Source organism: Erinaceus europaeus, chromosome 17 (genome assembly GCF_950295315.1).
Source record: "Erinaceus europaeus chromosome 17, mEriEur2.1, whole genome shotgun sequence".
NCBI classification, from domain to species: domain Eukaryota; kingdom Metazoa; phylum Chordata; class Mammalia; order Eulipotyphla; family Erinaceidae; genus Erinaceus; species Erinaceus europaeus.
This window is the reverse complement of record NC_080178.1, coordinates 15923289-15950362: the sequence shown is the minus strand read 5'-3', so window position 1 is coordinate 15950362 and position 27074 is coordinate 15923289. Positions and strand designations below refer to the sequence as shown.

General features: G+C 41.4%; 1 protein-coding gene across 22 annotated transcripts in view; it reads right to left on the bottom strand.

The window, feature by feature from the left end:
* The window catches only part of PHF21A (PHD finger protein 21A), a 232021-nt gene extending 205693 nt beyond the window's left edge, over nucleotides 1-26328 (bottom strand). For 5 of the 22 annotated variants that reach the window (XM_060176519.1, XM_060176514.1, XM_060176529.1 and 2 more), the window contains exons 1-2: nucleotides 23203-24268; nucleotides 22431-22654 (exon numbers count right to left, since the gene is read on the bottom strand). The gene's annotated coding sequence lies outside the window, so the exon portion shown is untranslated. Of the gene's footprint in view, nucleotides 1-22430; nucleotides 22655-23202; nucleotides 24276-24353; nucleotides 24573-25343; nucleotides 25660-25805 lie in introns of those variants that run through there. The other 17 variants (XM_060176522.1, XM_060176518.1, XM_060176526.1 and 14 more) reach the window with 13 other exon arrangements.
* Between the last annotated feature and the right edge of the window lie 746 nt (nucleotides 26329-27074).

Here is a 27074-nt window from a genome sequence, read left to right as displayed (position 1 = left end):
ATTCATAGTGCAGGCACAGTGATAAACCCTGGAGGCAAAAAAAAAAAAAAAGTAGTTGTGGTTATAGCTTACAAATAAAAAATTTATGTTATGGGCCAGTGAAATAGCTCACTTGGGTAGTATGTTTCTTTGTCATGTGCACAACCCAAGTCTGAGCCCAGCCACCATAACACTGAAAGAAGTTTCAGTGCTGTGGTCTCTCTCTCTCTCTTGCTACATATATATGTACCTCTCTGTCTCTATGTAAAAAATATATAAATAATAATAACAACAATGTCTACTGAAGTCTTATGCTCAAAAGCCTGGAAAAAAATTAAGAGAAAAGATCTTGCTTTATTATGCTATCGAGTATAAAAACTCTCATTTGTGTCACAAAGCTGTAAATTATTAAGTCTAATCAGCAGAACACAAACTTCCTAATTACAGATCAAATTTAAGTTAAATCACCTCATATCCCAAGGTAACTCAAACTCTTATCTTAATAATCAGTTAACCTCCAAACCAAAACTCTTGCCACGAACAACAACAAAACAACTCGGTTATGTGTAAGGCATTAAAAAGCAAAGTTTGGGGTGATCTCAGTGCACAGGGATTTAAGCAAGAACCTCCTATTAATACTAATGGGAGTTCTGGGTGTGAACCATAAGCACCAAGGAGGAGGATCAATGCCCAGCACTGCATTGAAAACCCCAATGTACTAACTGCAACTTCAGGGAGTTGCTCTCTAAGAAACGGGATAATAGACCCAAATTCCTGTGTCTCTAAAGACAAAGATAATTCAAGTAAAAGTCACTAAGGAAGGTCACTGACAATCACCTGATTAAAAAATACACACCAAAAAGTTCAACTGAAAGAACAATGAACACACTAGGAAATTTTATAAAACAATATCAAGGTGCACAGAAGAAACTTATGAACTGCTAGATAAAATACCTCACTATGAAATAAACTCAACAGTATTAAAACCACCAACCTAAAAAAAAAAAAAAAAAAAAACCTTAGATCACAGGGAAATCAGCAATAGTGAGCAGTTTGCTCAAAGCAACATACACATACACACAAAAATAAAATACAACCAAACTCCTGCCCTGATGGAGCCCACTGTATACTACGATTCTTGTTTTTAAAACACAGAGGAAAACTCCTGCCACACTGATAGCCAGGGACAATCACAGAGTACCTCCAGACAAATGCATAATGATCACAAGCTGCCAAAGACGACCATAACTAACTAAATAAAAATTATAGCACCTTATTGTGTTCCATACTGCCTCACTTCTCAATATAGCACTGCTGTACTCATCAGGCTGGAAAAGGAACAGGTGCCTTTCAAGCTATAGAAAAATTAGACACACACACACACACACACACACACACACACACACCACACAAAGGGAATGATAGTCTTTCACTTGAAGGGGCTTAAGAAATGTGAGGCTTCACTGTGGGCATAGAAAACTATGAGTAGGCCTCACCAAAGAAGTGAGGGAAAAAAGCCACGGCTTATCCCACATCCACATTCAAAGACTAAAAGAATTAACATTTCTTTCAATTACAAGGCTTGGGCAAAATCCATTTTTCAGAAAGAGAACATTAAGACTCCCCCCGCCCTGTTTCTCTCCCCCAAAGAATGTTAGAATCTTTCTTCTCTGACTACACATTTAGTTCTACAAGTAGGAAAGAACCCTAACTTAAAGCCTGAAAATTAAAATGGTTCCATAACACTCATATATAGTAAAAACCATGTTGTCCAACATACTTATTTTTTATCATCACTGCTATCATTACTGAATATTGAGCTTTTTGTCTGTGTTCTGAAATGTCAGTGAGAAACTGAAATAGCTACAATATGCTGGGAATGTTAACTTTTGAAACAAAACCACAAAGAAACAGGAGTCTGAAGCAAAAGCCTCAATCACCCTGACAAGTAAGTGGTCCTAAAAGTTGAAAGTGAAAGCAATGCAGACCAAAAAAAGAAGTTTGCTTGATATTAATACTAGCCTTTAAAACGAAAAATATGTTCTGTGACAGAAGACAGAAATCAGGACTTCCATTAACCTTGTTAGAAAAAAAATCCCTTGAGCATGGATTTTTTTTTTCCCTAAGTCTCTTCATCAGAGCAGCATGGGGTCCCATTAGGCACCCTATTTTACTTCCACCTTATAAATAACGTTAGCTATTCGCTATTTCCATGGAAACCAAGTACAGAGAAACCCACTTAAATGGATACCGGTTAAAGGAATAAGTTTTATTTTAGAAAGGTTTTGCTGCTCCAGATGAACTCTACTGGGGAATACTACAAAGTTGTCTTAAGTGTAATTTTTAAAATATGTTTTTAGTGTAGAGGGAGCTTATTAAGGGTCCTGTTAAATAAGTACACTCCTAGCACTGCACTAAATATGCCAAACAGTTTCATAAGGTTAAAGATACATTTTCAATGCACGACACAGAGGTTTATATGTACAACTCCCAATGACTATGCTTCCCATGCATTGGGGTGGAATAATTACCCCTATGGGTCTAATTTAAACTAATAAAGGCAAGGAAATTCAGAAGTAAGGCTACTATCACCTTGTAGTGACTAGTAATGAGCAGACTTCACACTGCAGACACACACACACCCCTCTTAACTACTACTTCAAAAAGTAAACAAAAGAGGAAATAACTTTAGTTCCTAACCACTGCTACCACATCCAGAGAAAGATTACAGTCACAATTTCCTCAACAAACTACTTTGCAAGTTATAATAGATACTCCGTGTCAATACATACACTAGGCAGCCCTGGAGAAATAAGAGTAGACCAGCAGGAGGAGATGATGCAAAACAAAAGTGCAACTTCCAGTTGGCTTAGGCAAATCAAAACTAATAATCCTGAGACACAAAAGGTTAGAAAATTCAAGCCTTTCCTTTCAAACTACTGGCAACTACCGGCAAATAGTTTAACCTTCAGTAAATTAAAAGATAGAAATATTACCCTAGAAGGTGATTAACAGTTTTCAATATAAGTTGTATATACTCTTTTGTGCACAGTAACATATTTATTTATACTATTGTTTTCGTTTTGTTTTGGAACCATGTGCAACGGCGGCCCAGCTTTGAGTCCCTGCTTCCCCTACCTGCAGAGGGAAAGTTTCACAAATGGTGAAGCAATGCTGCAAGTGTCTCTCTCTCCCCCTTTCCTCTTGATTTCTCTCTGCCTCTAACCAATAAATAAATAAAATATTATTTAAAACTCATAAAATTACTTTACTGGCATGTGTCACATACTAAGGACAAACAAAATGCTGGTTAACTGTTGAAGCTGGCTGACACAGAAGTGGTCTGTTGATATTATTCACTCTAATTCAGTTATGTCTTAAATTTCCTGAACAAGTTTTCAAAAATTCTATAGATATTAGGGCTGTTGTTGCAAATTATCCCCCTCTATGTGCAATTAATAAACAGATGAAATGCTTGCTGTAAATCTTTAAAGTTACTGAATTTAAACCCAACATAGTTATTAACATGTAACCACAGCTAACCTCCAACTTTTACTTTTCTTTCCAAAATGGATTCAGGTAACTGTTAAAAAACCATTAGGAGAAATCTGGAAAGGAAATGGCCTGCTATTTTGCCACTATTAATTGGTATAATGTAAATAATCAATATATAAGGCACCGTAGCTGCATTTTGTAAATAAATTCTATTATGTCTCTCTACTAAATCAAAATATTTTCCTAATTACTGCCACCACCATTTCCATTTACTCACCAATTAAGTCCACAGAGGAAGACCTAATAAATGAATGCTTCCCATTTCCTTGACCTTAGTTAATATGGCTGCCCATCCCCATTAAACTTTCATCTCAACTCCCTACCAGAAAAGTCAATGACTTCTGAGTTAAAAAGGGCTTTTCCCCCTACTTTCTTCTTTGGTCCACATAGGAGATATTACACTGTTAATTCATAAGTGACTTTAAATTATCCACAAACTGTTAAACTTTAAGATTCGACAGAGGCTCTTTCTGCTTAAAAAGTATTAATTATAGTGGTGTTTTAATTATATAAGAAAAAAGGGCAAGATGGTGGTGGATTTGAAAGGACTGATGAACAGCAGATAGACAGCTGCAAAGAGAATAGTCAGCAAAGAGATAGTTGAAAGAGAGAAGGAAAGGCAATGGAAGGAATGTGTGAAATTAATGGGAGCACCTCTCTACAAAGTAGTTAGTGCACCACTGGCAGGTTCCTCACAAGTGTAAGAAATTCATTCATCCCTGTCACAAGTGACTCCTCCTTTTACCTAAAATTAGGCAGGAACAAACTGATTTTGAAAAAATGTTCTTTCTTTCTTTCTTTCTTTCTTTCTTTCTTTCTTTCTTTCTTTCTTTTCTTTTTTTAATCACCAAAATTTTATTGCTCCAGTCAATTTTTTCAGGTAGAGAGACAGAGAAGGAGGGGGAAAGACACCACTGCACCAGGGGCCAGGTGGTGGTGCACCTGGTTAAACACATATATTACAGTGCACAAGGACCCAGGTTCAAGCCCCTGGTCCCCACCTACAGGGAGAAAGCTTCATGACTAGTGAAACAGGACTGCAGGTGTCTCTCTGTCTCAATCCCTCTCTATCTGCCCCTTCCGTCTCAATGTTTCTATGCCTCTATCCAATAATGAATAAAAAGAGAGAAAGGTAGAGGGAGAGAGAGAGAGACAGAGAGAGAGAGAGACAGAGAGAAATCAGCGTCAAAGCCTCTCTCCATGTGGTAAGATCTAAGCTTGAGCCTGACATAGCAGACTCTCTATCCAGGTGAGTTATTTTGTTGACCTGAAAAACTGTATTATTTGTTTAAATCAAACCAATAAACCTTGTAGGATCTTTACCTAACTTCTGTTCTTATTAAAGTAAAATGCACTTGTAACGACCAGGAGACTAACTCATCTGGAAGAATGATGACCTGAACTCAAGTCTCAGCCCACATGAGAGCAGCACATGGGCAGGAGGCGTCTCCGTGAATGACAGTGGAGCAGTAACATGGTGATTCTCCAACACACCCAACAGCTGCCATCTCCGTGAATGACAGTGGAGCAGTAACATGGTGATTCTCCAACACCCCCCAACAGCTGCCATCTCCGTGAATGACAGTGGAGCAGTAACATGGTGATTCTCCAACACCCCCCAACAGCTGCCATCTCCGTGAATGACAGTGGAGCAGTAACATGGTGATTCTCCAACATCCCCCAACAGCTGCCATCTCTGTGAATGACAGTGGAGCAGTAACATGGTGATTCTCCAACACCCCCCAACAGCTGCCATCTCTGTGAATGACAGTGGAGCAGTAACATGGTGACTCTCCAACACCCCCCAACAGCTGCCACTAGGGTTATCACTGTGCCTTTGGTGGCTGCACCATGAATCCACGGCTCCCAGCTGCACATGTCTTCCCCCACCTCTCTCCTTCTCCCTCTTCCCCTCTCCCTTTCTTCCTTTCTTTTCTGTCTTTCTTTTGATAGGACAAAGAAAAATTGAGAGAGAAGGGAGGAAGACAACTGCAGACCTACTTCACTGGTGGTGAAACTTCTCCCCTACAAGTGGGGATCAGGAGTTTGAACCCAGGTCCTCTGGCATGGGAAGGAACCTCTGCCCGGTTCCTCTCCCTTTTTCTTTTTCCTTTTAAACCTTGTCACCTGGACTTCACTGGGGCTTTGTGGCTGCATAACTCCAACACTCCCAGCAGACTATTTTCCTTTCCAGCTATAGGTTGAAAGGCAGAAGGGAGAGAAAGGAAAGAAGTCACTTAGTGGGGATCAGGAGTTTGAACCCAGGTCCTCTTTCTCAAAAAAAAAAAAAAAAAAAAAGGTTGACTTGGGGAGGTTGTTTGGTGCTATAATGTATGTTTATTCCCTACAACTGCATGAAGAAAGTATACCTCTAAACTTTTGATAATTCCACTCAACCAAGAGAAGCAGGTCCTATACAGTCTTAGTAAAGAAAATGTAATACTGTACATAAATTATACGTCTAGAACTACAAAGCTTTCCTAACTGACCACTTGTCTATTGCAAAATAACATCACAAATTTTAACTGAAAACAAAATTATACAGTCTGTTATAAAATTCCATAATTTAAAAAGTATTTGTCAAGCTGAAATACGGCATTTTATCAAAACAAACTCGGAATTACTACTCAGAAATCATAATCAGTGTTTTAGGAACAAGGACAAAATAAAATACAGTAAATACTTCTATCCACTTATCAATCAAAATTATGCAGGTTGGTAAATGAGAACAAAGAATTAATACAAGCTATTATTCTACTTTATCAGTGAGTGCTTACATGTGGTAACATATACTTTATTCAGGCTGAGTAAACTACTGCATTTACTGAATCCCAGGGAAAACAATTGTACAGATCAAAGACCAGAAGTTTCAGGAGCACTGGAAAGTGACTCAGCAAGTTAAGCACAATTCTGCACACCTTACCTTACATGGCGGTCTGGGTTCATTCCCCAACCCACATGGCAGCACCATGGACAGCACCAAGAGCCCTTCAAGGGTGACTAGCAGTGTTTAACTGTCTGTCTTCCCCAGCCCCCTCCACTCCTCATTTCTTTCTCTACCACCACAGGTAACAAATTTAAAATCTGGGCTGAGGAGGACATGCTAAGGGATAGTGCACATGAGAAGTCTTGGGCTCATTTCCCAGTGCAGCAAAAGAGAAAAAAAAGGTCCAGATCCAAACTGGTAGTGTGTGTTTGTTAGCACTTAATGATCTTTTCTCATGTTTCACATTCACTCACTGACCAGACAGAGAGAACGTGAATACATGCTTAGATGTACACACACTGACACATAAAAATAAATGTTAAAACTCAAAACTCTTTACAACCAAACACCTTTATTCTAAGAGTACTGTAAGGTAGAGACTTACAGACTGGATTATTTGAGTTCAAATTCTAGGTTCAAGAAAGGTAACATATGACAAATATAGAAAAATCAAGAATTACTGTAAGAAAAGATCAGATATGAGATAAGAGGAAATCTCACAAAGCAAGACGTCCAGAGTCAAAAGGTAAATAAATTGTGCCTATCTTTATTAGAAAGCTCTGTGTGCCATTTCCACATCTCTGGGGTTCTATAATTGTTTCCATCAGTTATCTCACCCACATGTGTGTTCTCAAGAGTTAAATACACACAACTTGCCCTGGGCAGTAGACACAATGATTGACCAGTATTTTGGGCTGTTGAGTTATAATGCCTAATCTATTATTGACTTGATGTTAAATGACCTGTTATAAACTGCATCAAAATCTTGGTGCAAAAAAAAAAAAAGAGCATATATCACTAACAATTTTAATAAATACCAGTGCCCTAAAATATGTTTAGAGTCTCTGTTAAAACTAACATATTCACATGCATTGCCTATTTCTCCCAGAGGTATTTGCAAGAACTCAGATACACTTCCTATCCACCATTTTTCTCACTGTGACATTTCAGGTAAAAAACAACAACAAAAATTGCTCAGCTATCCTATCATTACTCTTTTCCCTAAAAACTTCTGGTGTGACTATAACAATGACAATAGCAGCTAATGTTTATCAAATGTCTTAAGATTTTCTTTTCATCTTCATGCCACTCCTGAGTGGTCGGTATTATTCTTCCTACATTATATATTGAGAAAGTGAAGCACAGTTGCCAGGACGGTACTTGCTATATGGGATATATCTTTGTTGAAGAAAGCTTACATACTTAGTCAAAGGACACAGAGTCAACTTTCATGAGGTTGTACTATCCAGGGATCAGACCCAAAGACTCAGGCTCTTTTCCTAACATTTGTCTCTATTCAAAACAGAAGTTGAGACAGAGAAGGATCTGAGAACAGAGGCTAAGTAATAGTGTCTAATAATAAGTTGCCATTTAGTTAAGATATGAGTTACTCCTCATAGTTTACATTTTATTTTAACTCATTGTTTTTAACTATCTCAGAAGATGAGTACAATCTTGTGTTTTATTTTAAGATGAAGAAACTAGGGCAGAGGTATAAAAAGTGAAGTGATTTGGTCACGATCACAGAGGTAACTCATGGCAAAGCTAGACAGAGTTTGTACCAACACGGACTACCTCCAGCTCAACAGACTCTTAACCACTGTACTCTTCTGCCATGCTAAACACTTCCCTTTATCCAATTCATGAAAGCAAGACTTTGAACCTTTTCAACAAAATAACTAAACTGTAAGCCTCCGTGCTTCAACTAAGAGAAAACTAGTGCTTTCCCAAGCATGCACACCAGATTTCCTTACAGGCACACAGGATATGCCCCTGGTGATTAGATCATTTCGATGTCCAGGAAGTGGCACACTGTAAATCTGGTTAAGAACCCCCAGCCCATCTCTCTTCACATTCAAGAAACGGGCAATTCAGAAATGTCCCAGTGCAGTCATCTGCAAAATGAACGTCACTCTGAAAATATCCAAGGTGTCTACCAGACCTTTTCATTACTTTTTCTTCTTCCCAAGCACCATATAAGAATTATAAAAATAAAACACTGCAAAAGAAGTGAATGGATCTAAGCTACTTAAAAACCATAACAAATGTCCAATGATAACCACAAATTTAAATGAGGAAAAAAACTGCAAAATTCTCAGCCTGGTAACTCGTTCAGATTCCACATGCACAAGTACTAGCTCTCCTTAAAGGACTTCATTCTCAGAAATGTGCCTTGAAGGATCAGAAAAGTACATTTTTACCTCAGATCCCGCCACCTGTCTTGATGTGCATATTTACAATAAGGACCACAACGGTTATGTTACAAGTTATTTTCATTGGGCTTTTTATCCTAGTAGCCACTTAGTCTTACAATGTACTTGATTATTAAACAAAACATTCAGTAGGCACTACATAGTTATCTACTAACCTGTAACATACTGATACAGGAGACTAGGCCTGTACCAAGAGCTACTAAGAACTTGACACAATGACAACAGGAACTAGTGCAGCTCCCTCCATTGACATCGTAAAGTTGCCACATTTTCTGGGCTCTCTTTTGAATTAATGTGGCATCTGTTCCAAGTACAGCATGCTAACATTTTACTAAAAGATATTTTCATTCTACATTTGTATCTGGTTTGCTTTTTATTTGAACTCCTGTTTTATTTCAGTGGTCATTATTTCTTTATACCAAGTAGTCAATTTGGCGTTCCTGAACCTATCTCCCCTGAGCACAGGAAAAGGGTGGGGAGGAACCATCAGCTTCAAACCTTCTAACAGCAATAATTACAATATGCTTTGCATATAGACTGAAGAAAGAAAATAAGCAGAACAAAGATTTTTGTAGGCTTTTTAGTATCAAGTCCTGATAAGTTAACGGCATCTGCTCCTTTCAGAAAAAGAATTCTGCTCTGAGCTTGGGAGGGTGGTGGGGGCTGGGGGTGGTGCTGGTAAACAAACACTAAATAGAATTAATTCAAATGACAAACTTTGGTCTTCACGAAATGATGATTTCAATCACCTGCATATATCCAACTCTACTGAGTGATAATTGCTTTTTAAGACATCCTCAAAAATGCTGCAGCAACAAGCCAAATACAACCACTTGTACTTAACATGCATGCTGCATACTCCACAATGTTACGTCATATCAGGCACAGAGAAGACGCTTACCAAGCTATCCTGCATTCTATAAACTGCCTAACAACAACAGAAAGGCACTGCCATCTCTGTAGTGGGAGTAGGAGCTGTCAGGATAGGCTAGGCAGCCTTTTCCCTCAGGTCAACTCTGAAGAAAACAAATAAGGCTTATATTTCCTGTCTCTTAAGCTCACCTCTCAAGGCCTTTACTCTCAATCTTTCAGCCTTTTGCAGAAAGAAAGGCTGATGCTTTAAAATTAAAAAGCTGCCAAAGATCACTGCAACTTAAAAGCCCCACACCTTGTACCAACTGTCCTCCATGTGTCCCCCATGCTGCTGCTTCTGCAGGAAAATGGCCTCCTCGAGCAAGAGTCTCCAGTGGGTGCCTCCATCCTGGGAAAGGACGGGGACCACAGGAAGAATTTATTACAACTTCTATTTTTTTTATACCGTGCTTGTGTAAATTTCAACTTTCTGGTATATTTTAAAGCATAAATAAAACTCTGGGTTCAGAAAATCAAATGTAAAAATATTTACTGGACACTTTTTTAAAAAAAGTTTGGAGAATATAGGTTCAGAAAGTCAAAAGTAGAATCAAACTCCTCCCCCCCAAAAAGAGAGAGAGACTATTTCATTAACTTACTCAAATTCTTGCCTCTGCCTCAATTTTATGGTCAGAACATGAACTTTGTACACCTGCAAGTCCACCATGATGAATACTATAATACAGTCCTCTCTGGGGCCTGGCCTGAGCCATACAAAATGAACAGTACATACTACTGATGAGAAACATAATAACAAATTCTCTTAAGTTGGCTTCAAACTTCAACTAACTTACAATTTAAATAAAATGTCTATACTGTATCACATCTAATATTTTATAATTTTAAGGCCAGGAGCACTTTACTTAAGTCTAAAGAAGATTAAAGCATGAAAGAAGCAAAAGGAAACTTAGATGCAACAGGTGTGTTCTAGGACTAGAAAGACTTTTTTTATTTTTTATTTTGACTAAGGAACGTATTACCTAGAACATTTAAAAAAAAAATCACAAAGGTTAGTTAAAATTCTCAAAGTCATCAAACCTCGACACCACATGGTTAAGTACTGTGGCATTCAAAGCCACACTGTGGCTGCTGAGGGTCTTCAGACATGACAAAAATTTGTCAAACATATAGTTTTTTAATTCTGGGTTGCCAATAAAGCATTAGGTGGTGGTTGAGTAAAGACAGAAGAGAGGTAAGCCAACACTACCTAATGAAAATATGGGTATACGAGGACTAACTATATCCAAAGTACCTGTATGCCAACTAAGCAGTTCAAGATTTTATTGATTAAATATTAGAAGTATTTTCTTGGTTTTAAAACCCCACTGTACTCTGTAAATTTTCACCAACTGACTCCGAACATACAAAAAGAGAGCTCATCAGTTAAAAAAAAAAAGTTACCTGAAACTGCTCTGATCTCTTTATAAGTAACACCAGAATAAAGTACACGTAAAAACTAATTCCAGGGAGTCGAGCAGTAACGCAGCGAGTTAAGTGCACGTGGCACAAAGAGCAAGGACCCGTCGATCTGGGTTCGAGCCCCCCCACTCCCTACCTGCAGGGGAGTTGCTTCACAAGTGGTGAAGCAGGTCTACAGGTGTCTGTCTTTCTCTCCCTCTCTCTATGTCTTCCCCATCTCTCTCCATTTCTCTCTGTCCTATACAACAACAACTACAACAACAATAAAACACGGGCACAAAAAAGGAATAAATATTTTTTAAAAAATTTAAAAAAAACAACTAATTCCAAAATGAGGCTTCTAAAGTTACTTATGTAAGACAGAAAACAATACTGTCATTTCTAACTGGTTAGCAAGTTCTAAAGTTTCAAAAATACCAGTGACCATCTCTAAGGAATCAGGCAAAAGTAAAAAGAATTTTAAATGCTGTTTGTCCCACAGGCTAAGGCATTAGAATATATATATATATATATATATATATATATATATATTCTTTTTAGAGAGTGGTAGAATCAAGGGGCCAGGTGATGGCACCAGGTGATGTGCGCACCTGGTTGAGCACATGTTACAATGAGCAAAGACCAGGGTACGACCAGACCTTGTTCCCCACCTGCAGGGGGAAAGCTTTGCAAGTGGTGAAGCAGTGCTGCAGGTGTCTCTCATTCTCTCTCCCTATTTCCCCCTACCTTCTCAATCTCTGGCTGTCTCCAATAAATAAAAATCCTAAAAATTAAAAAGAGAGAAAGAGTGGTGGATCAGAATCGACTGAAAAAGACCATAGCACCAAAGTTTCCTTCAAGGCGGTGGGGGGGGGGGGTCCAAACTCTAACCTGGGTCTTGAACATGGCAAAGCAGCACACTACCCAAGTGAGCTATTTTGCTAGCCCTAGAGTCATAATCTTACTGTCTATATCTTACTCTCCTCTCCCTTTACAACCTCACACCTACCTCCCATCTGAGACAGGAAAATGTTTTTTTTTAAATATACTTTTTATTTATAAAAAGGAAACACTGACAAAACCATAGCATAAGAGGGGTACAACTCCACACAATACCCACCTGTATTCCTATTCTTTATCCCTCTGGGAGCATGGACCAAAGGACATTATGGGGTGCAAAAGGTGGAAGGCCTGGCTTCTGTAATTGCTTTTCCCGTTGAAAATGGGCATTGACAGGTTGATCCATACTCCCAGCCTGTCTCTCTCTTTCCCTAGTGGGGCAGGCATATCAGATGTGAGGCTCAGAAACACACACACACACACACACACACACACTAGTATAGTCATGGGCCCTTTGGAATATAACTAAAATAGGTCTACTATCTATAAAATGGAGACCCCCAAATCTTCATCTGCAATATTCCAGCCTTTAAGTTCATGATTAGTCAAAATTTATTTGTCTTTATATGTTAACTCTTCTTTCAGCCATTAGGTTCCAGATGCTACTGTGATGCCAACCGTACTTCCCTGGGCAGATGACCCCACCAATGTGTCCTGGAGGAAAATGTTCTTAATAGCCTCCTGAAAAAAGTAAACTTTAACAGAGCAGTGTGGCATTAACTAAGAGTTTTAAAATGTGTATATATAGAATACATATGTACAAATAAAGTATAAGTAGAATAGGAATGGGAATGTAATAACTTTCTGTTTGTTGCTAGAACTACTTTATTTATTTATTTATTTATTTGTCTCCAGGGTTATCGCTGGGGCTCAGTGCCTGCACTACAAATCCACTGCTCCTGGAGACCATCTTTTTTTTTCCATTGTTGCTACTGTTGTTGCTGTTACTGTTGTTGTTGGATAGGACAGAGAGAAACTGAGAGAGGAAGGGAAGAGAGGGATAGAGAAAGATAAACACCTGCAGACCTGCTTCACCGCCTGTGAAGCGCACCACCCTGCTGTGAGGAACCAGGGACTGGAACTTGGATTCTTACGCAGGTCCTTGCGCTCAGCGCCATGTGCAATTAGCCCAGTGCGCTAATGCCTGGCCCCCAAGAACTACTTTTTTTCCTTCAGTCAAGGACTAACGCATATGCACTGTTACCTCCCTAGATCACTTTTTATTCAGATAAAACAGGAAGAGCCTCCAGTACTGAGACTCAAACTTGGATCACGCGCATAATAGGGCACATGCCCTAACCAATAATCTCCTTCTCCGTCTCTAAAAGTTCCTTCAAAGGGCCTGGCGCAGCAGGTTAAGCGCACATGGCGTGAAGCGCAAGGTCCCTTGCAAGAATCCAGGTTCCAGCCCCCGGCTCCCCACCTGCAGAGCGGTTCCTTCACAAGCAGTAAAGCAGGTCTGCAGGTATTCTTACGCCCCCACTCTAACCCCCATCTTCCCCTCCTTTCTCGATTTCTCTCTGTCCTATCAACAGCAATAACTACAATAACAGTAATAATCACAACAAGGGCAACAAATGTGGGGAAAAATGGCCTCCAGAAGCAGTGGATTCGTAGGGCAGGCACTGAGCCCAAGCGATAACCCGGGAGGCATATATATATATATATATATATTATAAATTTTTTTAATAAAACTACTTTCAAACTCAGAGTACTGCCGTTATAATATATATGTTATAAGGCATATAATATATATATATATATGCCTGCCGGAGATTCATGCCTGCATGATCCCACTGCCTCCGGTGAATTTTCCCCCTTTAACTTTGGATAGGCAGAGGCAGAAAGTGAGAGAGTGACAGAAAATATCCATGAAGTATCCCTTGGTATCATGCATATTGTTCCCATGTAGTGCCAGGGGCTTGAATATGTGTGTGCTGGGTGCTCGAATATGTGTGTGCTGCAGCCCAAGAGTTAGCACAGCGGGTAAAGAGTTGGACTTTTAAGCATGGGGTTCTAAGTTTAAGCCCCAGCATCACGTGTGCCAAAGTGATGCTCTGGTTCTCTCATATAAATAGATAAATAAATATTTTAAGTATATGCTCTATTGAGTGAGCTATCTCCTGGTCCCTCTAATATTTCTTAAAAGAAAGGACAAATCATCAAGTGCTCTAGAATGTTCAGCATTATAGAATTGCAACAGCAAACATGAACTATGTGCACATACTAAGAAAATGCATAAAATAACCTACCAAGCTACAGTGTTTACTTTCCAACCTATAAGAAATAGGTACTGGGGGTCGAGCGATAGCGCAGTGCTTGGCGCACACATGGCGCCAAGCACAAGGATGGGAGTAAGGATCCTGGTTCGTGCCCCCGGCTCCCCACCTGCAGGAGAGGGTCACTTCACAGGTGGTGAAGCAGGTCTGCAGGTGTCTTTCTCTCCCCCTCCCCTTCTCTCTCGATTTCTCTCTGTCCTATCCAACAACAACAGCAATAACAACAATAATAATGACAATAACAAGGGCAACAAATGGAGAAAAATGGCCTCCAGGAATAGTGAGTGGCTTTGTAGTGCAGGCACCAAGCCCCAGCAATAACCCTGGAGGCAAAAAAAAAAAAAAAAAGAAAGAAAGAAAGAGAGAGAGAGAGAGATGGAAGGAAGGAAGGTAGCAGGAGGCCGGGTGGTGGCATACCTGGTTAAGCGCACATAATACCATGCACAATGACCTGGGTTCAAGTTCCCCTCCCCACTAGCAGGAGGGAAGCCTCACAAGAGGTGAAGCAAGTACTGTAGGTGTCTCTCTGACTCCTCCTCCTCTCTCAATTTCTCTCTGTTCTATCAAATAAGGAAAGAAAAAAAAATAGCTATACAGTACTCCAGTGATGACCCTGGTGGCAATAAATACTTAAAAAAATAAATAGATATTAGACCCCATCCCAGCTGTGCACTGCGCCTGGCAACAGGTGAACAATGGTGAACGGGACAGGCACAAGACCAAATGGCTTTGTTTCCATTTCACAAAGTTTACTTTCTCCAAGATGTTCAACTTTCTCCAACCCAAAACAATATTAAACATTGTCAAAGTGTTTCCATAGTCATTTAAGTGAACGAAGTACTTCTTAGTAATTCATTTTCTACATTTCTATAGGAGTTAAGTAGTTCAACAAAGCACTATGGAAACTAAAAGGAAGTGCTCTGGAATCAAACCTGGGCTTGAATTCAGATTGTATCATTTGTTACACATGTGATGCCAGGAGAAAGCATTTCCTCATCTACAAAGTGGGTACAGGATAGCATAACACTGCTGTGAGATTAAAGTTAAAGAGATCCTCTGCTATATAAAAAGGCTTAGCACTATACATACTTAGCATTATTTTGTTATTAATAATGTAAACAATAAAATGTATAATAACAGTGGGAGGGGAGGGAAGGGAAGGGAAGGGTCAGGGAAAGGGGGAATAAGAAAAATGACAAGATGAGTCCGTGAACCAGCTTACTTGGAGAATGCGCTGCTTTGCCATCTGTACTACCCAGGTTTGAGCCTGGCCCCCACAGCATTGAAGGAAACAGTGCTATGGTCTCTTTCACTCTCTGTCTCTCTATAAAAAATAAAGACAGAAAACTGTCTCAACTATTTAAGTGATTTGGATAGTTCTGTAGGGAACTGCACATGGCTGCCCAGTTTTAAGCTCCCCATTTCCAACTTTAGTGTTTGACGAACCACATGGATGATGTAACTATAAAATGCAGATAAAGCAGATTCATGCAACCAGATATTCCCTGTACAGACCAACTAATAACAGAGACCTCTTTACTACTTGTATTTAGTAATGTGCACATAATTCCTTTGTGACTGCTGAATATATTTCATTTTAGCATGAGCTCTTGAAAAGATGGTTAACATCAAATAAATAAAACTACTCATAATGTGAAAGCACATCAAAAAAGATTTCATAAATTTTTGTCATGTCTGAAGACCCTAATGCCTAATACACAAACATTAACAAATTTTAATTCCCATTTATGAAGGGGGAAAAGGATTAGTACTATTACTGTGGGTTGATTTGTTGTGTAAACAAGCATTTAAATAATTACTCCTAAAATCAGGGTTTTCTTGAATAAACATAATAGCCTTCAGCAATAATATTTCAGGAAATTTGCACAAGGGGAAAAGCTGAAACAGATACTGGCCAAGCAGGTAAGAAATTTTCCTGATTCTACAAACACTCAAGCTATGGCAAAATATACTGCAACTTGTGCTTACAATATTCCCAGATGTCCCTTTCCCTTTTCAAAAAGCTAAAAGGGACCAGCCATGCTGATAAAAATATCCTACAAGTGTCCTAAAAAGAAAAAAAAAATAATATAAAGACTTAAAACATTTTTGAACCTAACATTTTAAAGACAACCCACATATCTCAAATACATTTCCCCCCTGCTGCTGCTTACTGACCTCCAGTGCATCAATCCTCCAATACCATAAACTATGGTGATAAATTGGTTCATGGTTCTAGACACAACAAAAATTTTCTGAGGTTACATACACTGAAGGAACATTTGGGCAACAACTTGTTTTCAAGATTCAACTAGTTTAAATATTCTTCCAATACAAACATCAGGAACATACAATGTGCGAGGACCCAGGTTCAAGCCCCGAGTCCCTACCTGCAGGGGGAAAGCTTTGCAAGTGGTGAAGTTGTGTTGCAGGTGTCTGTCTCCCTCCCTCTCTATCACTCCCCTTCCCTCTCAATTTCTAGCTGTCTCTATCCAATACATAAGTAAAAATAATTTTTTAATATTTATTTATTCCCTTTTGTTGCCCTTGTTGTTTTATTGTTTGTAGTTATTATTGATGTCGTTGTTATTGGATAGGACAGAGAGAAATGGGGAGAAGGAAGGGGAAGACAGAGAGCAGGAGAGAAAGACAGACACCTGGAGACCTGCTTTACCGCCTATGAAGCGATTCCCCTGCAGGTGGAGAGCCGGGGGCTGGAACCGGGATCCTTGCTCCAGTCCTTGAACTTTATGCCACCTGCGCTTAGCCCACTGTGCTACCGCCCGACTCCCTATAAAAATAATTTTTAAAAACATCATAAACAAAGAAACTGGCATTATCTTTTGAACTTCCCAGGGTCAAGCCAAAGGTTGCCCACTGTCCAATAGCGGCAAAGAGTACTGTTCAGGCTAAACCCAATGCTGGTCAAAATTCTGCAACTGGCTGCTTGTTGAACTTCCAACAAATCACTTGAGAAGAAACTGAAGTATAAAAGATATTTTATGTACAACAAAAACTTCTAAGGAACTGCCACATAATAACCGCAAGCCAAATCACTGGAGATCTGGTTAGAAGAGCCGAGGCCTATGATCAAATAATGTCAATCAGAGGAAGAATGTGAAGCGCGCTATTTTTAAAAAAAATAATGATACCCTCTACTCTTAATTCTAATTCTCTTAATTCTAAACATTTATTGAGCTTTTACTTTATGCCAAGCACTGTATTAAGGATACTCACAGATTTTAACATTTAATCCCTACAACACTCTAACACAGATTAATAATGAAAGTATTAGAATCCTCAAAGAACAGAAATTTAAATTTTACAGATCAAAGTATCAACAAATTATTAAGGAAATTTACTTTCTCTGCCTTTAAGATTACACCTTTGAAGACAAAATTTACATTAAAACTATTTTCAGGAGTATTTTTCACTTAAAGGAGAACTCAGATTGAAGATACTGACAGTTATTACAAAGAATCATTGAACTCTGAACTTAAAATACTGGTTTAAAAAAGAAAAATTCTATTGAATTTATAATAATTACAATAATTATAATAATAATAATTATTATTATTGCCAGAGCATTGCTCAGCTCTGGCTTATGGTGGTGTGGGCTATTGAACCTGTGACTTTGAAGCCTCAGGCATGAGAGTCTCTTTGCATAACCATTATGCTATCTACCCCAACCCTAATCCTATTGAATTTTAACTACAGAATAACTGTTCCATACATAGAGCAGATCCTGCAACACTTAGCTTCTAGTCCCCATTCTAACAGTCTATAATGCTGTAATTATACAGACCTACATCACCTAAGACAAAGAAAATTACAACTGCTAAGTTTTGACTACATATATACACATGTAGACACACATGTATACACATAAGTGTCTATTACTTTACAGGTAACTAATAGCAGCTGATAAAAACAATAATCTGTGGTAAACTGAAAGACTAGGTTGCTTCTGAAAACTCACTTTACAATATCAGCAACATAATAATCATGATATTAAAAATCAAACTTTACTGAACAGAAAGTTAAGAGGCTCGGGAAGCTGTGTATAAAATGGAGTAGACAAGAGGGAAGGGTTCCCTGCTCTGTTTTAATCAACTACAGATCCCAGCATGCTGTGCCCTAATCTGAAGTTAAAAAAAAAAACACCGCAATGCATCCTGGGACTTGTAGTAAGTAAACTACTTCACCCTCTCACAGCCAAGTTTCAGTAAGTCTGAGCTATGTAGCACAACCGGACTACATCTTACTATCAGGGCCTAGTCAAACTTATACCTAATTTGTGCTCTGCTCTGGCACAGTTTCTTTAGCACATACCAGGGAAAAATATCAACTAAAGTACAGAATAACATTTTCAGATTAGACAATCTTCAACAGGGTAATAAGCATATAAAAGAAATGCTTACCCTTTATGAAGAAAGACATCTGACAGAATTTAAAATTTAAAACATCAAAGTACTTTTTAAGTTTAGTCACATCAGTTTCCCATATCCCCTCAAAAACCAAAAGTTTTGTTTTACCAGGTATTCTTAGGTATTTCAAGTGATTTTTTTGTAAATACTTTTCCTGAAAAATTCCCAAAGAGAAATATTTCCCATACTTTAATATTCTCAAGTAGGAAATGCATTCTTAGAGTAATATATACACATAACAACATCACACCTAAAAATCAGTGGGTACTCATGCTCCCTTCTCTCCAAGCCCTTAGTATGTAAGGCCTCCACTCTTTGCCCTTCATGTCATAGACACATTTCTGAAAAGAACACTCAGAAAAAATAATTCAGCCACAGACCCATTTCTCTTATCCTGATCTGTCTAAAACACAAAATATTTTTTTAAAAACAACCAATAACATGTCCAAGCCCAAATTGACAAGTTTGAGCTGTAAGATATATGGATATGCACTGTTCCTGCACACACCCCTATTTTCTGCAAGCCTGAAAAGAAGGCTGGGAAAGAGCTAAGTGTAATATGCATCAGGAGGCCTAACACAGGTGGTGGGTTATTTTCAGGCAACAGCACCTTCACAAACATGCTGTGGAATACAGTCCAAGAAATTCCTAACAAGGAAAGATAAGCTGGCACACAAATTTAGCACAATCCAGCTAAAAATCACCTGCAACACATGCCACTACATTTCACCATAAAAGTGACAGGCTACTACACGATCTGAAGCTTCATCAATACAACATACTGTCCATAAGGCCAGAGATAGCAGTTGCCATGGTTACTATCCCCCACTTTTATCAGGAAATTATTGTGATTACTTATAAGTTTTGGGTACTAGTTTAAAAATTAAGAAAAAAAAAAAACACCAGCTTAGTGTTCTGACTGCTGCCTGAATGAAAGAATCTACTGCTTGATTTGAAAGTGTGCTGCTTGAGAGATGCATATGGTTAACAATACTTGGATCTGCAGCAGGAAAAAAAAAAATCAATTCCTTTCTGCTGCTCCTTCTCCTCAAGTACTGACAGTTTGTATTCTCAATGCAGTCCAAACAATAAAACAAACCCCATCTTTCTGGCTTCTGTGTTTAAGTTATTTTCCTCCCCTAGGCCCACAAATAGAGTCAAAATAAAGCCTAGATCATCAACCTGTTAGGTCCCATCCCCTTCCTATCTCCAATTACCAGTTCACTTTTTTGTCTGCTTAAGAAAACAAAAAAGCATTTCCACAGATGATTCCAAAACACAGGAAAAGAATAGTTTCTTTAACCAAAACCTGGTCACTATCTTTTATCTTAAAAAGGGGGGTAGGGGCTGGAGGGAGAAAAAGTTGGGGTGTGTTCTAACGGCCAAACAAGTGTTTAGTTTGAGAAAAGTTGTTTTAGAAAAAGGATGAGAGGACCACTCATAATATCTCTAACAGAGTTCACCACCAGTGTAGGACTGAACAGATAAACTAGTAAAACAAAAGTGATTTTTAACAGTCTATTACAACATAATCATAATAAGGTAACTTCTGAAATTTGATACGCAGATAAGAATTATATGAAAGCTTATAACATAGTCCAGCTGCATATACATACACACAACATAGAAGTTGAAAAAAATGCTTTGCTATTTAAGAATTACCTACAATAACTTGAATGCAGTGCATACATATTACCTCTTAAAAATAAAAATCTCAAAGTGACAAAAATATATGGCTGGTAAAGTAAAGTGATCAAACAGTACTGCTATTCTCCTAGAGAATACTCAGGATCCATATAAAAGTCTATGTACAAGAGTTCCTGCGATATCAACAAAATCCTTGATATTTCCTAACATCAATCTTAATATAAAGATTCAAACATGCTTTAAGGAATAAGCTTTGAATACAGATATAAAGGAATTCTGTCAGAGGTTATAGAACTAAAACTTTAATCCCTCCCCTTTCCCCTTTGAATGGTAATTAAATACAAAAGCTTTCAGCAATAAAAACATTAAGGATACAAACTTTAAAAGCACACTAATACAACTTTAACTTCAGTGTTTCTCAAAGAAAAAAGCTTTAGTACTCACTGTCTGAGGGATGAAAGTTAACAGTACTAAGAGAAGCTTCATTTTAACTAAACAGTTAAATGTTTTTCTCGCTCTTCACAGAAACAAGTTTCTAAATTTAATTTCTAATTGGGGTTACTTCATAAAGAGCAGTCACTTCTAAAATTTAAGATACTATGCTTTCTGATATGCTCATAAACATAGGTTCTCCCGATTACTATTTAGTTTTCAAGTTCAAATTTGTGAGCAGTCCATTAGGAAAGCAACAACTAAAAAGCTATGAGTTTTAGACTTAGAGGTTATTTTCACACAAAAATATTTCAGTACACTCCTCTAGATTTGTGTAGTCATTTCCTTGTGCGTCTCTCAAAATAGAAAAACAAAAAAGATGTACCTATACATGTATGCCTATACAAATACATAGAAATAGAAATCTTTTTTCACGCTGAAAGGAGTTTGAAAGCTTTAGTCAGTAAATTTTTTTAGAAAGTAGCAGCCAGTCAAAGCAATCAAAATTTTAACCATGACATCTGTTACTCTTGTGTGTTAATAAGAGTCTATAGGAGACTCCGACTTAAAGATCCACTAAATTCAACCACTACCACACTGATGAAAGTGAAGAAATACTTTATAGAGGGTATACATTTCATAGGATTTATGAAAGGAAAAATGATCTTTTTTTAAAAAAAATTATGAGAAACTGCCTAGGCAGCATTTTTTTTTTTTTAACAAAGCTTCAAAACTGTAACAAAGGGCTTTTTGGTAACCACAACCATATCTCAAAGAAAAAAAAAAATTCATAGAGTGTTCGGTGTGCACTTTCAATGAACTCAATTCAATGGAAAAGTTAACATTTTCAGACAGAAGCTTCTGTCCATGTATTAATTTATCTACCTTTCTCAACAGCTTCACAGCTTCACATCTGCTTGGTTTCTGACAATTTACAAAGAACATGTATTATCTCATTTGGTCTGAGGGGAAAAAAACAGCATTTTGCCTAGCAAACAGATAAAATCCAAAGCAGATCAAATTCTCTACACATCCCCAAGTTTTTAAAACTCTGATATACAACTTTCCAAGCCACCACAGTGGAATCATTATTTCCAGTGATAAATCAATGCAACTAGCATTATCAGACTCAAAGGACTGTGTTCTGTAAATGCTGTGAAACTATTTTCATCTCCATGTAGTTACTGTTAAGAGTTCCTGATGGATGGATCGGCAATGACATATATATCCACAGTCAAAACTTTACTTATAGAGCGCTCACGAATCACACCTCAAATACTACCAACTACATATACTTATAAAACTGTGTGGGTACCTAAAAATTTACTCATTAGGAAGGACCACTGTCTAAAGAATGGAGAAAGAAAATCCACAAAGTCCAAGCTTTTGCCCTTTCAAAAATTAAAATGCTTTACCATGCTACTTGTATTCACAAGCCAGGGACAGTCACACAGTGTGGAGCTGCACATTCTGTCAATCACTTTTGTTACAGCTATCACATATAATTTTTAAATAGTTATTCGACACTTCACTCACCAACACAAAACCAACTCTCCTTAATAAACAATTCCAACAGCCCTAGTTCCTAAGCACTGAGTAGGTGCTGTAAGATACAAACTAACAAGTCAGCTCATCTGGTCTTATAATCAAAGACTTCAAACAGCAGATGCAATTAATGAATGACATTTTTAAATGGACTTACTCAAGGTCTTTCTGGAATGTGGTGGTGTTAATCCTGTTGCTTAGCAGAAGCAAAGAAAGAGCTGTAAGGAGTAGGTACACCCTCAAGATTCAGATTTGCTTTTATCTTGCTGTAGCACCTCCTGCTGGATAGCAATTAGAGCTCTTCGTGTAAGCAGAAGAAAAGTATCTGTGAGTCAGCTCCTTCCAGATGACTGAACAGGAAAAAGGATGAACCCTTCAAAGCTAAAAGAAAATAGGGCGCCGTCCATCTTAAAAAATGAAGCCTGGCATTGGTCTTTTTCATCTATTACTAACCCCAATTCCGTAAAGCCTTGCCCGAATAAAGTACGACATGCTTAAAGCTTGCAAGATTATCCAAAACTACAGGAAAGTCTTCAGTGGCACTCAAGATTTTCTTATGGCCAGTCGAGCAGTGTCATAGTACAAATATTTCATAATGCTAACAAAAACAAAAGTACGACAAGGAAAAAGCACTTGGAGTATTTTTGACACGTTAGATTGAAGTTCGCTTGGGATTTTTCGCACGCACTGTTACTATATGCTCTTCGCTTAGAGGATAGTTGTGCATGTACAAAAGTTTCATGTACAGAAAAAAAAACATAAACAGTTTATCTGCTGATTAAAATCTCCTCGATGCTATCCAAAAAACAAGTCCTGAGATTTTTTTTTTTGTTTAATGCATTCTTCAGACATTTTATATAGCCTCTAGTAAGTTAGCTCTAAGCCCTAACATCTACAAGAGACAGAAAAAGGAATGGTAAGGAACTTACCAAAATCAAAACGACTGAAAGTACTTCCAGTAAATATGTAGTGAACGGTTTCCTAAGATGCTGTGAAGTCAAGTAAAATTGTGAAACTTTTTAAAAGGGGGAGTGGGGTCGCTTTTTAAGTCCCCCCCAAAAAAGCTGACCTATCTATTCCTACTGCTTAAGAGAGAGCATCAAAAGTAAACAAACAACATAAGCATTAAAAAATCCCTAGCTGCAGTTTCCTTAGCAGGCCCTCAGTGAGGCTACAAATGTTCCTAAGAATACTCTATAGTACAGTGCAGTTCCCTGCCCTAAAGAGCCCAACAAAGTATGCCTACGAAGACTTTCTCCCTAGAGTACACAACTGCTTTAAAAAAGAAAAGGGGAAAAAAAAAAACTTTCAGCAGTCCAAATTAATCTGATTCTAATATTCAACTATCAATTATTAATATATAAATACTCTTCCCTCTAGAGCGTCCCCGGCTCAAATCATCAACATTCTGATTCCTACTATTAACAATACACAACTCATCCCCCCCCACACACACACACACAACACACAACACACCAGCTGCGGGGAGGGGGGGGGTGCTGTTCATATCTTTGAAATCCACCACACAGCCACAAAGTTCACTGTCAAGGCCAGCGCCGAGGCCCACACATGCCCGGACCTTAACTACTCCCATCAGAAATTCTAGAAAGGCACACTTGCAGAGAGACACCCATGCTCAAAAATAAAAGAAAGAAACAGAAAACAAACACACACACACACACACACACACACACACACACACACCACAAATGTGGACGTGCAGAGTGCGATCCCTCCACTTCAAGACCTAAACAAAGAATATTTCAACATCTGACCGGAATATGATGACACCAGATTGCACCCAGGAAAACAAAACCCGGCTCCTCGAGCCCCCCCACCCTCACCCCCACCCCCTCTCGCCACAACTCAACTACTTGAGAGATGATCCCGGCACATCTGCACCCCACCACCCGCGTGTGGCCTGCTTGGGGGGGGGGGGGTGCCAGCCCCGGACAAAGTTGAAAGGAGACATTCTTCTTGCACCACCAATCCCCCCCCCCCTTTTCCAAACACACCGCCACCCGCCCACCCTTGCCGGTGCCCGATCTCGAGGTTCACCCTTTTCCCCTCCCAGGGCCACCTTGCTGCTGCCACCGCCGCCGCTGCTGCTACCCACCATCGCGAACGTGGCCAAGGGGGGGAAGGAAGGAAGGAAGGAGAAGAGGAGGAGGAAGGGAAAGGGGAGAGAAAAAAAAAAAAAAAAGAGCCAGGCTAGCGGCGGCGCTCAGCAGAATAAAGAGCGGAGAGGATGACGAGAAGTGTTGGGAACTGCGTGCACGGCGGGGCTGGACCAAGCGGAAAGAGTCCCACTCGGCGCGCCCCTCCCCCCGGCGGGGGCGCGGGCGGGGGAGGGGGAGGGGCGCCGCGGCCCCTCTCGGCGGCTCGGCCGGGCCGGGCTCGGGGTCCCGGGGGCGCCCCGCGGGCGGGCGGGCGGGCGGCGAGCGGCGGCGGGGCCGGGCCCGGGGTGAGGGGTGCAGGCAGACTCTCCGGAATAACAAGTTGCCGAAGAAGAAGAATAAGCGGAATTTCCCCAGCGCTGCCCGGGCCGCCCCAGACAAATGCACCAACACTGTCCACACTCGCTCACACTCGGCTCCCCCGGCGGCGTCAGCAGCCGCAGCTGCTTCTCGGATTTGATGTCTTTTTATTCTTCTTCTTCTTTTTAATTCCACCTCCCCCTCCCCTGTTCCCTCACTCCTGTCGTGTTTGTTTTTTTTTTTCCCCCCTTTCCTTGAACCAGATCCCTTCGGTCACCCAAGATGGTTTCCCCCCCCTTCCCATAACACACACACCCCGAAATATAAAATCAGAATGAAATCAATCCTCATCATCAAAACTTCCCCCCCTCACACACACAGCATCCCGGCGGTGGGGAGGGGGGGCAGGGGAGAGGCTCCCCCAGGCCGGGTCGGAGTCTCGGGGTGCGGGGGGGGGGCTGCTGAGGCCCCGCGCCCCCCGCCGGGACAATGTGCCGCCCCCTCCCCGCCGCCCCCGGCGCGCCGCCGGCCCCTGTCAGCCGCCCGGCCCTGCACTCCGCGGCCGGGGCTCCCGAGGCGGCTCATAAACTTACTTCCAATTCATCCTGGGGAAGGGTGCAGGGCGGAGGGGAGGAGCGGGGGAGCCGAGCTGTGCCCATTGTCTTTTTTTTTTTTCGGGGTGGGGGGGTGGGGGAGGAGGACTCGGAAGGGCACGCGGAGGGAGGGAGAGAGGAGGGGGGGCGCCCCGAAGGGGAAGTTATGGCTCAAATCTCAAGTTGACGGAGGGGGTCCTGACAACAGCAACCCCCCCTTCTTCTTCTTCCCTCCTCCCTCCCACACCCCTCCCCTCCCCCTCCCTCAGCCCCCCCCCAACAAACTCCAAGCAGGCAGCCCCGGATCCTCCCAGAGACAAACACCAGAGACAAGACAGAGAGAGAAGAGGGAGAGGGGGAGAGAGGGGAGAGGGAGGGAGGGGGAAATAGAGCTACTCCAGAAAAAGAGAGAGAGAGAGTAGGAGAGAGAGAAGAGAGAATGGAAAAGCTGGGATACTGCACCCTCCTGCTGCTGGCTGGCTGTCCCCCCTGGCAGCTGGAGGCAGGAACTCTGAGCAGGAGAAGCAGGAGGAGGAGGAGGAGGGAACTCTTCTTCATGGGGAGAGAGGGAGGGAGGGAAGAAGCTGGAGCTGCCGCTGCTGCCTCTGCTGCTGCTCTGGGCCTCTCGCACTTTTTAGATATTAGTGTGTTAAGATGGTAGGTTGTTCCCTTCTCCCTCCTCCTCCTCTCCGCTCCCTCTCTCTCTCTCTCTCTCACTCACTCACTCACTCACTCACACTCTCTCTCTCCGGGCTGTTTCTTTCCTCCTCTTCCCCAGGCAAGGGGGGGGTGGGGAGGAGGGGGGTGGGGGGGGAGGAACTGGAGCCTCCTCCTCCTCCAGGAGAGACACACACAGGCCCCGGGCCGGGCTGGGGAGGAGAAATCAGAGCAGCAAGAGAGAAACTGTGGGAGACAAACAAGCCCAACTCTTCATCCTCCTCCTCCTCCTCCACCACCTCCTCCTCCTCCTCTCAGCAGCAGCAGCGAGCACCACCAGCCCATTCACCACCCGGCCCCGGGCCGCAGCACCTCCGCCGCCTCAGCCCGGGGATCCCTCCGCCCAGGCCCAGACACACTCGCCCGCGCGGGAGCCCGCCGCGCGGCCCCGCCGGCCCCGCCGCCGCCGTGCGCGCCCCCGCCGCTCCCGAGAGCCGGGCGAGAGGGACTGAGGCTGGGAAAGCGGGGACGAGGGAGGCGAGCGGGGACGAGGGAGGCGGGCGGGGAAGAAGAGGCGCCGGGCTAGAGGGGCCCGGCCGGGAGGGAGGGGGGAGCGCCCGGGCGGAGTGGTACGGCGGCCGGCCCGGGCCCCCCGCGCCTCAGCCCGCGGCCCCCGGGATGCGCTGGGCCTTCCCGGGGTGGGCGGGGAGCGAGGGGGCGGCGGCGGGGGCCCGCGGCGGCGCTCGGGCGGGCGGACTACTTGACGTGTCGGTGCGGCGAATTTATTTCACTTTGCCTAAGGAACGGGGTGTGCTGCGGCCCCCATTGCCTAGGGAAAAAACCCGGATGTAAAGTGAGTGAAACTAAACTAGAGTGAAGTAGGGCAGCGGCAGCCAAACTCCAGTGCAGCGGCGGCGGGGCTGGGGCTGAGCACGGAGCGGCGGCGGCGGCGGCGGCGGCGGCGGCGGCGGCCAAACTCCGGGCCCGCCGCAGTCCTGGGCCCCGTGCAGCAGCGCTGCAGCTCGCCTCACATGCAGCTGCGGCCGAGGCGAGGCCGAAGCCCGCTGCGGGCCC